The following is a 9,423-nucleotide window of genomic DNA, read 5'->3' as shown; positions in this document are numbered from 1 at the left end:
ATTCATAAAAGTTCAGGGTTTTTAATATATTGTGGTGACCCACTCCTCTACGCAGTCCAGGTACATTTATTGGTGCGAATCAAACAAGTTGATGGTTTTCTTATTATATATATTGTGGTGACCCACTCCTCTACGCAGTCCAGGTACATTTATTGGTGCGATTCATAAAAGTTCAGGGTTTTTAAGATATTGTGGTGACCCACTCCTCTACGCAGTCCAGGTACATTTATTGGTGCGATTCATAAAAGTTCAGGGTTTTTAATATATTGTGGTGACCCACTCCTCTACGCAGTCCAGGTACATTTATTGGTGCGAATCAAACAAGTTGATGGTTTTCTTATTATATATATTGTGGTGACCCACTCCTCTACGCAGTCCAGGTACATTTATTGGTGCGATTCATAAAAGTTCAGGGTTTTTAAGATATTGTGGTGACCCACTCCTCTACGCAGTCCAGGTACATTTATTGGTGCGAATCAAACAAGTTGATGGTTTTCTTATTATATATATTGTGGTGACCCACTCCTCTACGCAGTCCAGGTACATTTATTGGTGCGATTCATAAAAGTTCAGGGTTTTTAATATATTGTGGTGACCCACTCCTCTACGCAGTCCAGGTACATTTATTGGTGCGAATCAAACAAGTTGATGGTTTTCTTATTATATATATTGTGGTGACCCACTCCTCTACGCAGTCCAGAAAGATACCTTGTTGCAACGTTTTGGACTAATAACTATATTGTGAGGTGTTCAGAATACACTGTAAATTAGTGGAAATGCTTGTTATTGAATGTTATTGAGGTTAATAATAGCCTAGGAGTGAAAATAAGCCCAAAAACTTGATTTTTAAACTTTTTATGTTTTTTTCAAAAAAAATCCGAATCCAATACCTTAAATCCGAACCGAGACCTTTCGTCAAGTGTTTTGCGAGACAAATCCGAACCTCAAAAATAACGAAAATCCGGATCCAAAACACAAAACACGAGACCTCAAAAGTCGCCGGTGCACATCCCTATTTTAATGTGTTCTATTCGCTCCAAAAATGTATGAAAACTGCAGATGTAAACGAGACCTTTTGCAGTTCTCATTTCAGCCATGTAAATTGTGACATGAAATACACATACAATCTGCTCAGAAATGCCTGCAGCTCAGTTCAGTTGGGTACTGTATAATGTTAATAAATTAGTTTACACATGCAAAATGTTTATTTCATATGTCTGATAAGTCATGGCTAACTACCCTTTAAAGTCAATGCACTGTAATTAGTTTACATGCTTAATGCACGTTTGCATTGTAACAGCGACGTGCATGCCAGACAAGTAGTTCCAACGGGATGAAGTAGTGTACTGCAAATGTGTCCTGATTGTAAGGTTTTACAAGATAACTCCGGTTACTGTCCTCTCAGTGCCTGCACCAGAGGCTTCACAAATGTAGTAGCCGGAGTAACTCTGAAGCCAATGTTTCATGTGTTTACATCGGCCACAGTCTCCCAGTAACTGTCTCTAAATGACACAGAGAAGGAGGGGGAACCAGCGCGTCACCAGAACAAGACTCCCCCACCACCATCCTCTCGCGGGATCTCGTCCGCCATATTGCGCCCTGCCAGTATTTTGGTTTCGCCTACTGCCTGGAAGCAGAGGAGTCATCATCCCATAGATAACGCTGTTGGGAGAGGAGGGACCGTTACGTTCCGGGCCCTGTGACGTCAGGGGCGCTTGGTTCCGCCGGCGGAGCGCGGGACACACTGGACTGGACTAGGCCGGAGCCGGGACGTTGCAGAGGGGGGGAGGTGACGGTGTGATTGCCGGGGCAGCAGAAGCAACGCTTGTCCCCCTCCCCTCCTGCTGGACACAGTTGGCTGTCCTGGGAGGTCTGACGGAGGGGTGTTGTGGCCATCACGCCGGCCCCTAGTCAGAGCTGGCGGCGGAGGAAGAGGAGACTGAGAGGTAAGCGGGTGTGACGAGGGAATTGCGGGGCCTGGTGCCCGAGGAGATGGAGAGGAAGGAGGCTCATCCTGGGCCCAGGCCTGGTTGGGTGGGAGGAGGAGGAGGGGGAGGTGGGCGGTGATATTGCTGTATGCTCCGGCTCCAGGCCTGTCACTGACACTTGTGTGTGGCTGTGTTCGGACTCCATGTCATACAGCAGACTTGTGTCTCCTGTCATATGTCCCTGACTGGACTGCTAGCACTCCTCACCTGAGTGGAGGTGTGCCTGCTCACCCCACCCCCTCTGGTAATGTCTCTTCTACCCTGGTTAGGAGTATAAAGGCAGCTTCCTCCATGTCAGCTGCCTGACAAAAAGAGACCCAGCATAATACTTAAGATATAGATAAGTTTAAAAGTAAACAAGATCCCAATTGTGTATGCACCAATTATTTTTTTCTGTTTTTTTTATTTGCTCTCCTTATGAATATTTAGTATAAGGTCAAATTGAGTACACATGCTCTAGCCTGGGTGTCCATATGTTTTAATTATTCAACAATTATCTGTTTCTGTTGTATGTTCCTATTTGCCATACATTATTTTATTTTTTTTGGTGCTTTGTGTTATAAATCCTTTAATGCATATGTTGTGACTTCTTACCCTTCTGGTTTTATGGTAACGTGTTACACTTTGCTTCTGGTATAGACAGTTGATCATAAATATGTCACCTTCAGGCAGTGTGTTCTACATGCTTGTTCCTTCATTTATTTACTTTTCAGCCATATGGTCACATTTGTTAGTAATTACAATGCTTGGACATTCTACTTTAATCTTATCTGTATGTATACATTTTACATGTCAGCACAGGGTCGTTTTCCTACTGATGTGATATACCATAGTTGTGTAAAGTCTGTGTTTTTTTTTTTTTTTTTTTTTTGTGTTTTTTTTTTCTACCTGCATTGAGAGGTATTAAAAACATGGGGACCTACTGGTCCTGTTGTAAATTACATTTGGAAATGGGATAGCTTAAACTGTGCTTTGGTTTTCATTATGAAACACAGATATCACAGTGATGTATGGCAAGTTAGTTATAAGTTTAGCCCCTATTTTCTGTTTTTCAAAGAACCAGGAAAAAATCATTTATGTAAATTGATGAATAAACTTCCATAGCAATTTTGTCGTTAACCACAGTTGTTTATTGTGTTAAACACTTTGTTCTGGAATGTGAAATGTGTACACATTGTGGACTTTAAGTAAACACATCTGCACAGTAAAGTAAAATCTAGTGTATCTTAATTTTTGCAAGAACTTCCTATACTGTAGGATATATATATATATATATATATGACACAAAATAGACACAAACGGCGCTAAGACACTGCACCAGTATAGTAGTATTAAAGTCCAATGTCTTGAAATGATTCCTTCTTATATAACACTTCCCCTGTGCGGGCGGCTGCCAATCCTCTGTAGCAAGCGGTGTAGCAGGGATAAATCTAAAAGTAAATGAGAGGAGGCGCACAATAGTGTAGTAAGGCAAGTTAATGAAGCCAAGTGAAAAATCCAAAAAAGGAACCAAACCACCAGAAATGAGAGAGCCAGAGCTTCCCACCATGTGGATATCAACAATATCTAAAATAGATATGTATAGCTCATAGGGTAGAAAATCACACACGGCCAGATGACGTTCAAGAAGGTATATAGACAAAACAGGTCACACCAATGAAGATGTATGCGTACCAGAAGCCAATAGTTCAATGGCTTATCTGCAGGATATCCCGTAGACTGTGAGGATGTACTCAATCTTCAGCCACCTTTGATTATCCCATAGGTTACCAGCAAACGTTCTGTGTGTACTAACGTTCTGACTTTCATCAGGTGCAATTTAATTTTGATTGAAGCCCTTGATCCTCTCTTTGTCAGCGCAGTATGCTTTAAAGTGTTTGTTTCCACAGCTAGCAGCAGAGCTGATAGGGGTGGCTATATTGAATAGACCACCCCTATCAGCTCTGCTGCTAGCTGTGGAAACAAACACTTTAAAGCATACTGCGCTGACAAAGAGAGGATCAAGGGCTTCAATCAAAATTAAATTGCACCTGATGAAAGTCAGAACGTTAGTACACACAGAACGTTTGCTGGTAACCTATGGGATAATCAAAGGTGGCTGAAGATTGAGTACATCCTCACAGTCTACGGGATATCCTGCAGATAAGCCATTGAACTATTGGCTTCTGGTACGCATACATCTTCATTGGTGTGACCTGTTTTGTCTATATACCTTCTTGAACGTCATCTGGCCGTGTGTGATTTTCTACCCTATGAGCTATACATATCTATTTTAGATATTGTTGATATCCACATGGTGGGAAGCTCTGGCTCACTCATTTCTGGTGGTTTGGTTCCTTTTTTGGATTTTTCATTTGGCTTCATTAACTTGCGCTATATATATATATATATATATATATATATATATATGTGTTTTTGTAACTCTTGTGTTTCTGAAACATAAGTTGCTGTTAACACTTTCAGTAACACAAAAGAAGGGAAAAAAGTACTGCAATGTTCTAGAATTTGGACTATATTTTGAACTATAAAAAGCGTTCACTCAGGGGCTGTCAAGTGACGTTTGCAGTAAAGTAGCACTTCTTAGACTGTATTTTGACACGTGCTGCAAAGCATGTTTGTAAATAATTTCACAAATGTGAATTAAAAGTAATACATTTCTGTCAGGAAAACATCAGTGACTCCGCATGTCAAGTGCAACTACTGTTGCGGTCAGGGTGAGGGTCAATGGAGGACACACCAATGCGTTCCCTTGCAGTGAAAGCAAGTAAATAGAGCAAGCAGGGCCACAAAAATTTTCTGCAAGTAAGGTATGTGGTCATTGGAACTAATCATTTAATTACCATACTGTTAATTTGCTTTTACAAGCCTTAAAAAGTGAGTCCATTAACTTCAGTCTATTCCATTTGTGTTAAGCGCTGACAATGGAGCAGACAGCTTTTGAAAAAAATTGCACCACACTGTATTGAAATGCTTCTGAATGCATGTACACACATATGAGCATTCATGGGCACAGTGTAAGCAATGGGTTCCTATGTCACTCTTTTACATGTGTTGTACTAGAAAATGCATGTATTGATGCCAGTGAGTAAGAGGCCTTATGTAGTTAGAGAGAGTTGATTGTAAAAGACTCTAATCTCATTCACCTACCTTCATACTAACTGAACCATTACAAACTGGATGAACATTAATTTTTGCTTGGAACTGTTGTATTTTGTATGGGAGCACTTTTCTTTCAGTAGAGAATCTCTGGCGATGTCATAAGGATTTCCTTTAAACGTTTGGAAGCATTTCAACGTTTCGTATTGATCAAGCAGCGATCATGTTGTTTTTAGTGATTTAGGGGAGGGAAAAATTAAACCGATTGGTTCCTTGGACTGTTGACAGCTGTGATGTAGGAGTGGTAACAGTGAGCAGCTGCCATCATTCCTTTTGATATTTTATACATTACATGTATAAACTTTTGATTGAAGAAAAAGGTTTAGTTTGCCAGGTATTTGCATATCTGGTAGTTTAACCTAACAGATCAGTGGCCAAATCTTTTATTTTTAATAAGCGATCGGGGTGAATGGTCAAGCAGCAAAGAGCTCCATCACTTCATTTAGACTTTTGTTTGCCTACCAATCAAATAGCATCATACACAATTGCTTTGGGGACTGGACATGTTTACAATCTGATGAAAAACGCCAAATTGTCTAACCAGATCTGTACACATGGGGTCAGCATTACCTCTTAAAGGTCTTTTTTATTTTTATTTTATTTTCTTCAATTTAAATGTCAATTTTGATTAATCCAACCCCCATTTAATCATACTCAAATTCTGAATTGCAATTTTTTTTTATATATATGCAAATCATTTCACACTACATGACTGGATACACACTACTTTGTTTTCAGCAGATTCTGTCGTTTATCGTCTGATTGGCCCGATATCACAGTATTGTGTAGCCTGGAACGATTATCGTACCAAAGCACACAAAATCATTGATCGAGATTTTCAAAAGGAAGTGAAAATCTCATTCACTGATGGAACAATGGTGTTACAATTCTGCAGTGTGTATGCACTCTGCAGAATTGGAACGACTATTCAGCTATTAAGTGAAGTTTTGACATCACCTGTCACTGGTGGTGACGGATCCGGCCTGTTAAAAGAGCAAGCGGTCATCATGCAATATAGGAAACTTAATTTATTTCATAAACATTAGATGGAAGTAAAATTTATGGGAGCATTCTTTTATTATTAATGCTGTAAGTTATTTCTTGCTGGACTTGGTTTTAAAAGATGCTAACGCAAATAGTCCTGCTTGGAGGAAGATGTGATAAGAGAAAAGTCACAACTAAACAGAAGGCTACTAAGAGAGTGGAATATATATATATATATAATTTTTTTTAGTGTGTGTGTTTGCATAAGCAGGATTGCTGGATTTTGCAGTGGGAATTGCACTACAGTATAGATGGGTGTGTGATGTGAAAGGACCAAGGACAGCTGTCGCTTGCATCCAATGGTTATGACAAATCAAGAGCACAGATCAGAAGATAATCGTGTACACGTTAATCAGGATTTTGATATCGCTAATCATTAGAATTTTGCTGTTGTATGTACCTAGCATTACCAAAGTACATTTTAGTTTCTTGTAACTGTTTGTAGTAGGGAAATTCTGCAAGACCAATTTATGGTATGAAATGTGTATCAGTAGCTTTGCCATTTTTGCGTCATTTTGAATTAAGCATATGCCCATGACGGTTATTACTTGGAAGTTTTAAATACTTTTGGATGGAGTGTAACCACAAGTTTCATTGCTGGAAAATAAAATTAAGCGTTTTGAGGGGAAGATATTTTGTTTTTCACTGCTCTATTAGTACTGTACATTGGGTGACTTTAACCGTACTACTTTCCTTCCAAGAACTGAACTGCTTTGTAAGTATGATGTGGGTTGGATGAATGACAAGTAATTTGGGAACAAGAGAAGTGGTTAATTGTAGAAATTGCAAAGTTGAGCTAGATATTGCTTGGATTGCCTTGATTAGTTAATTGTCCCCGAAGCTATTAAAATCCATGTGACAAATATTTACTTGTCTTTAATAGCAAAAATTGAGATCTAAACTTTTAGGCTGCTTTATTTTGCAAATTAAAATTGGGTTTCCTTTATTACAGTTTCAGTTGTTATCAGAAACTTACAGCAACTACTGCTGCACTTGAATACTTCAACATGACCATGGAATGTTCATTTTGAAATCCATGATGTTGCTCCTTTGATTGATGTGGTGAGAGCTTTGTGGCTTAAGAGATGGGTTAGTTAGCTTAGGGGCAAGAAAATAAATATGTCCAGGTGTAAGTTCAAGGAGTTGTCTGCTTCTGTCCTCCCTCTTAGCCGAGGCAATTTGAGGAGGTCTTTGCTTTTCCAGTGTGAATCAATAGAATTTTTGCATTCTTTTCTAATTTATTGATCTTTGGATGGATTGAGTCCTCTTGTTGTGTAAACTGCAGCAGATTCCTGTGTGTGTATCTATCTGCTACAAGAAGGTGGGACATAGAGGTTTTGTTTAAAAGTGTCAAACTCCTTAATGTTACACTGTTGGGAGTAAAGGGAGCATTGTTCAGATTTAAATAGTTTGATTAAGTTAAACAACAGGATAATTCTATTTAAGTACTATCATTGTTCGGAAAGATTTTAGTAACTACTTAATGTAGTATGGCTTTGTTTCATAGGGAATTTTTTAAAAAAAAAATCCGGTGCATATCCTTTAGATATAAAGAGGGAAAATGCTTGTAGCCACTTTGTCATAGCTAGAAGTGCATGCCATGCTTTCTGGGGCATTACAATATGACTGTACAAAGCTGCTTCCAGGGCTCCAGCAGGGAAGTGGAGGTGAGAGGTACCCTGCACTTGAAAGATCTACTGCTGCTTCTAGCTTAAAGTGCAGGTTACCCCTTACCTCTACCTCCCTGCTGGAGATTGTCTTGATTAAACATGTGTTGGGAGCTCAAATTTCACAGCATTTGTGATATTCCAGCAGTACAAAGCAGTTTCCATTAGGTTGCTGTATTGCCCTTGGAATCTACCAATAACGTTTGGTCACAAATAACTGGAAATTCTTTTAATATAAAGGTGTGTTTCTTTTGGGATTCTACTTACTAAATATGGCACGTTAATTACAATTACAAAAAGTTTGTTGCTATTGAAGCAATTCCCCCCCCCCCCCCCCCTTGTTTTATTACTCCAATATATTTTTTTTATTATTTTTTAGGGAAGGTAATTACCTTGTTAACTAACCTTAATGTAAGAATTAAGTAAGAAGTGTGTATATATACACTGGTCAGCCAAAACATTAAAACCACGGACCTGGTGAAGTGAATAGCATTGATTATCTCGTTACAGTGGCACCTGTCGAGGGGTGGGATATATTGAGCTGCAAGTGAACAGTTAATTGAAGTTGATGTGTTGGAAGAAGAAAAAATGGGCAAGCACAAGAATCTGAGCAACTTTTTCAAGGGCCAGATTGTGATGTCTAGGCGACTGGGTCTGAACATCAATGGCAGGTTTTCTGGGGTTTCCTCAGTAAGCAGTAGTTAGCACCTACTAAAAGTATTCCAATGGAGGACCGCTGGTAAACCAACAACAGAGTCATGAGTGCCCAAGGATCATTGATGCTCGTGGGGAGCAAAGGCTATCCCATCTGGTCCAATCTCACAGAAGAGCTACCTTGGCACAGATTGCTGAAAAAGTTAATGCTCGCTATGGTAGAAAGGTGTCCGAACACACCGTGCATTGCAGCTTGCTGCATATGGGACTGCATAGCTGCAGATTGGTAAGGGCGCCCATGCTGTCCCCTGTCCACCATCAAAAGCACCAACAATGGGCACGTGAGCACCAATACTGGAGCAATGGAAGAAGGTGGCCTGGTCTGGCGAGTCACGTTTTCTTTTACATCATGTGGACGGCTGGGTGCGTGTGCATCGTTTATATGGAGAATAGGTGGCACTAGGATGTACTATGGGAAGAAGACAATCCGACGGAGGCAGCGTGATGCTCTGAGTAATGTGCTGCTGGGAAACCTTGGGTCCTGGCATTCATGTGGATGTTACGTTGCCACTTTCCAACTACCTAAACATTGTGGCATACCAAGTACACCCCCTTCATGGTAACGGTATACCCTAATGGCAGGGACCCCTTTCAGCAGGATAATGCACTCTGCCATACTACAAAAATTGTTCAGGAATGGTTTGCGGAACATGACATAATTCAGGGTTTTGAATTGTCCTCTGAATTCCCCAGATCTCAATCTGATCGAACATCTGTGTGATGTGCTGTAAAAACAAATCTATGGAGGCCCCACTTTGCAATTTACAGGACTTAAATGATCTGCTACTAATGTCGTGATGCCTCCTCAGGTCACAGCTGTTTTGGTGGTACAATATTAGACAGGTGGTTTTAAT

At 40.0% G+C, this 9,423-nt stretch overlaps 1 protein-coding gene across 1 annotated transcript in view; it reads left to right on the top strand.

Moving 5' to 3' along the window:
- The first annotated feature begins 1,587 nt into the window (after positions 1-1,587).
- TAB2 (TGF-beta activated kinase 1 (MAP3K7) binding protein 2) overlaps positions 1,588-9,423 on the top strand; it is a 58,072-nt gene continuing 50,236 nt past the window's right edge. The window contains exon 1 of the mRNA XM_075203249.1: positions 1,588-1,946. The gene's annotated coding sequence lies outside the window, so the exon portion shown is untranslated. The remainder of the gene's footprint in view (positions 1,947-9,423) is intronic.

Source organism: Mixophyes fleayi, chromosome 3, assembly GCF_038048845.1.
Source record: "Mixophyes fleayi isolate aMixFle1 chromosome 3, aMixFle1.hap1, whole genome shotgun sequence".
NCBI classification, from domain to species: Eukaryota; Metazoa; Chordata; class Amphibia; order Anura; family Limnodynastidae; genus Mixophyes; species Mixophyes fleayi.
The sequence above is the reverse complement of the archived record's forward strand: the minus strand, read 5'-3'. Positions and strand labels throughout refer to the sequence as shown.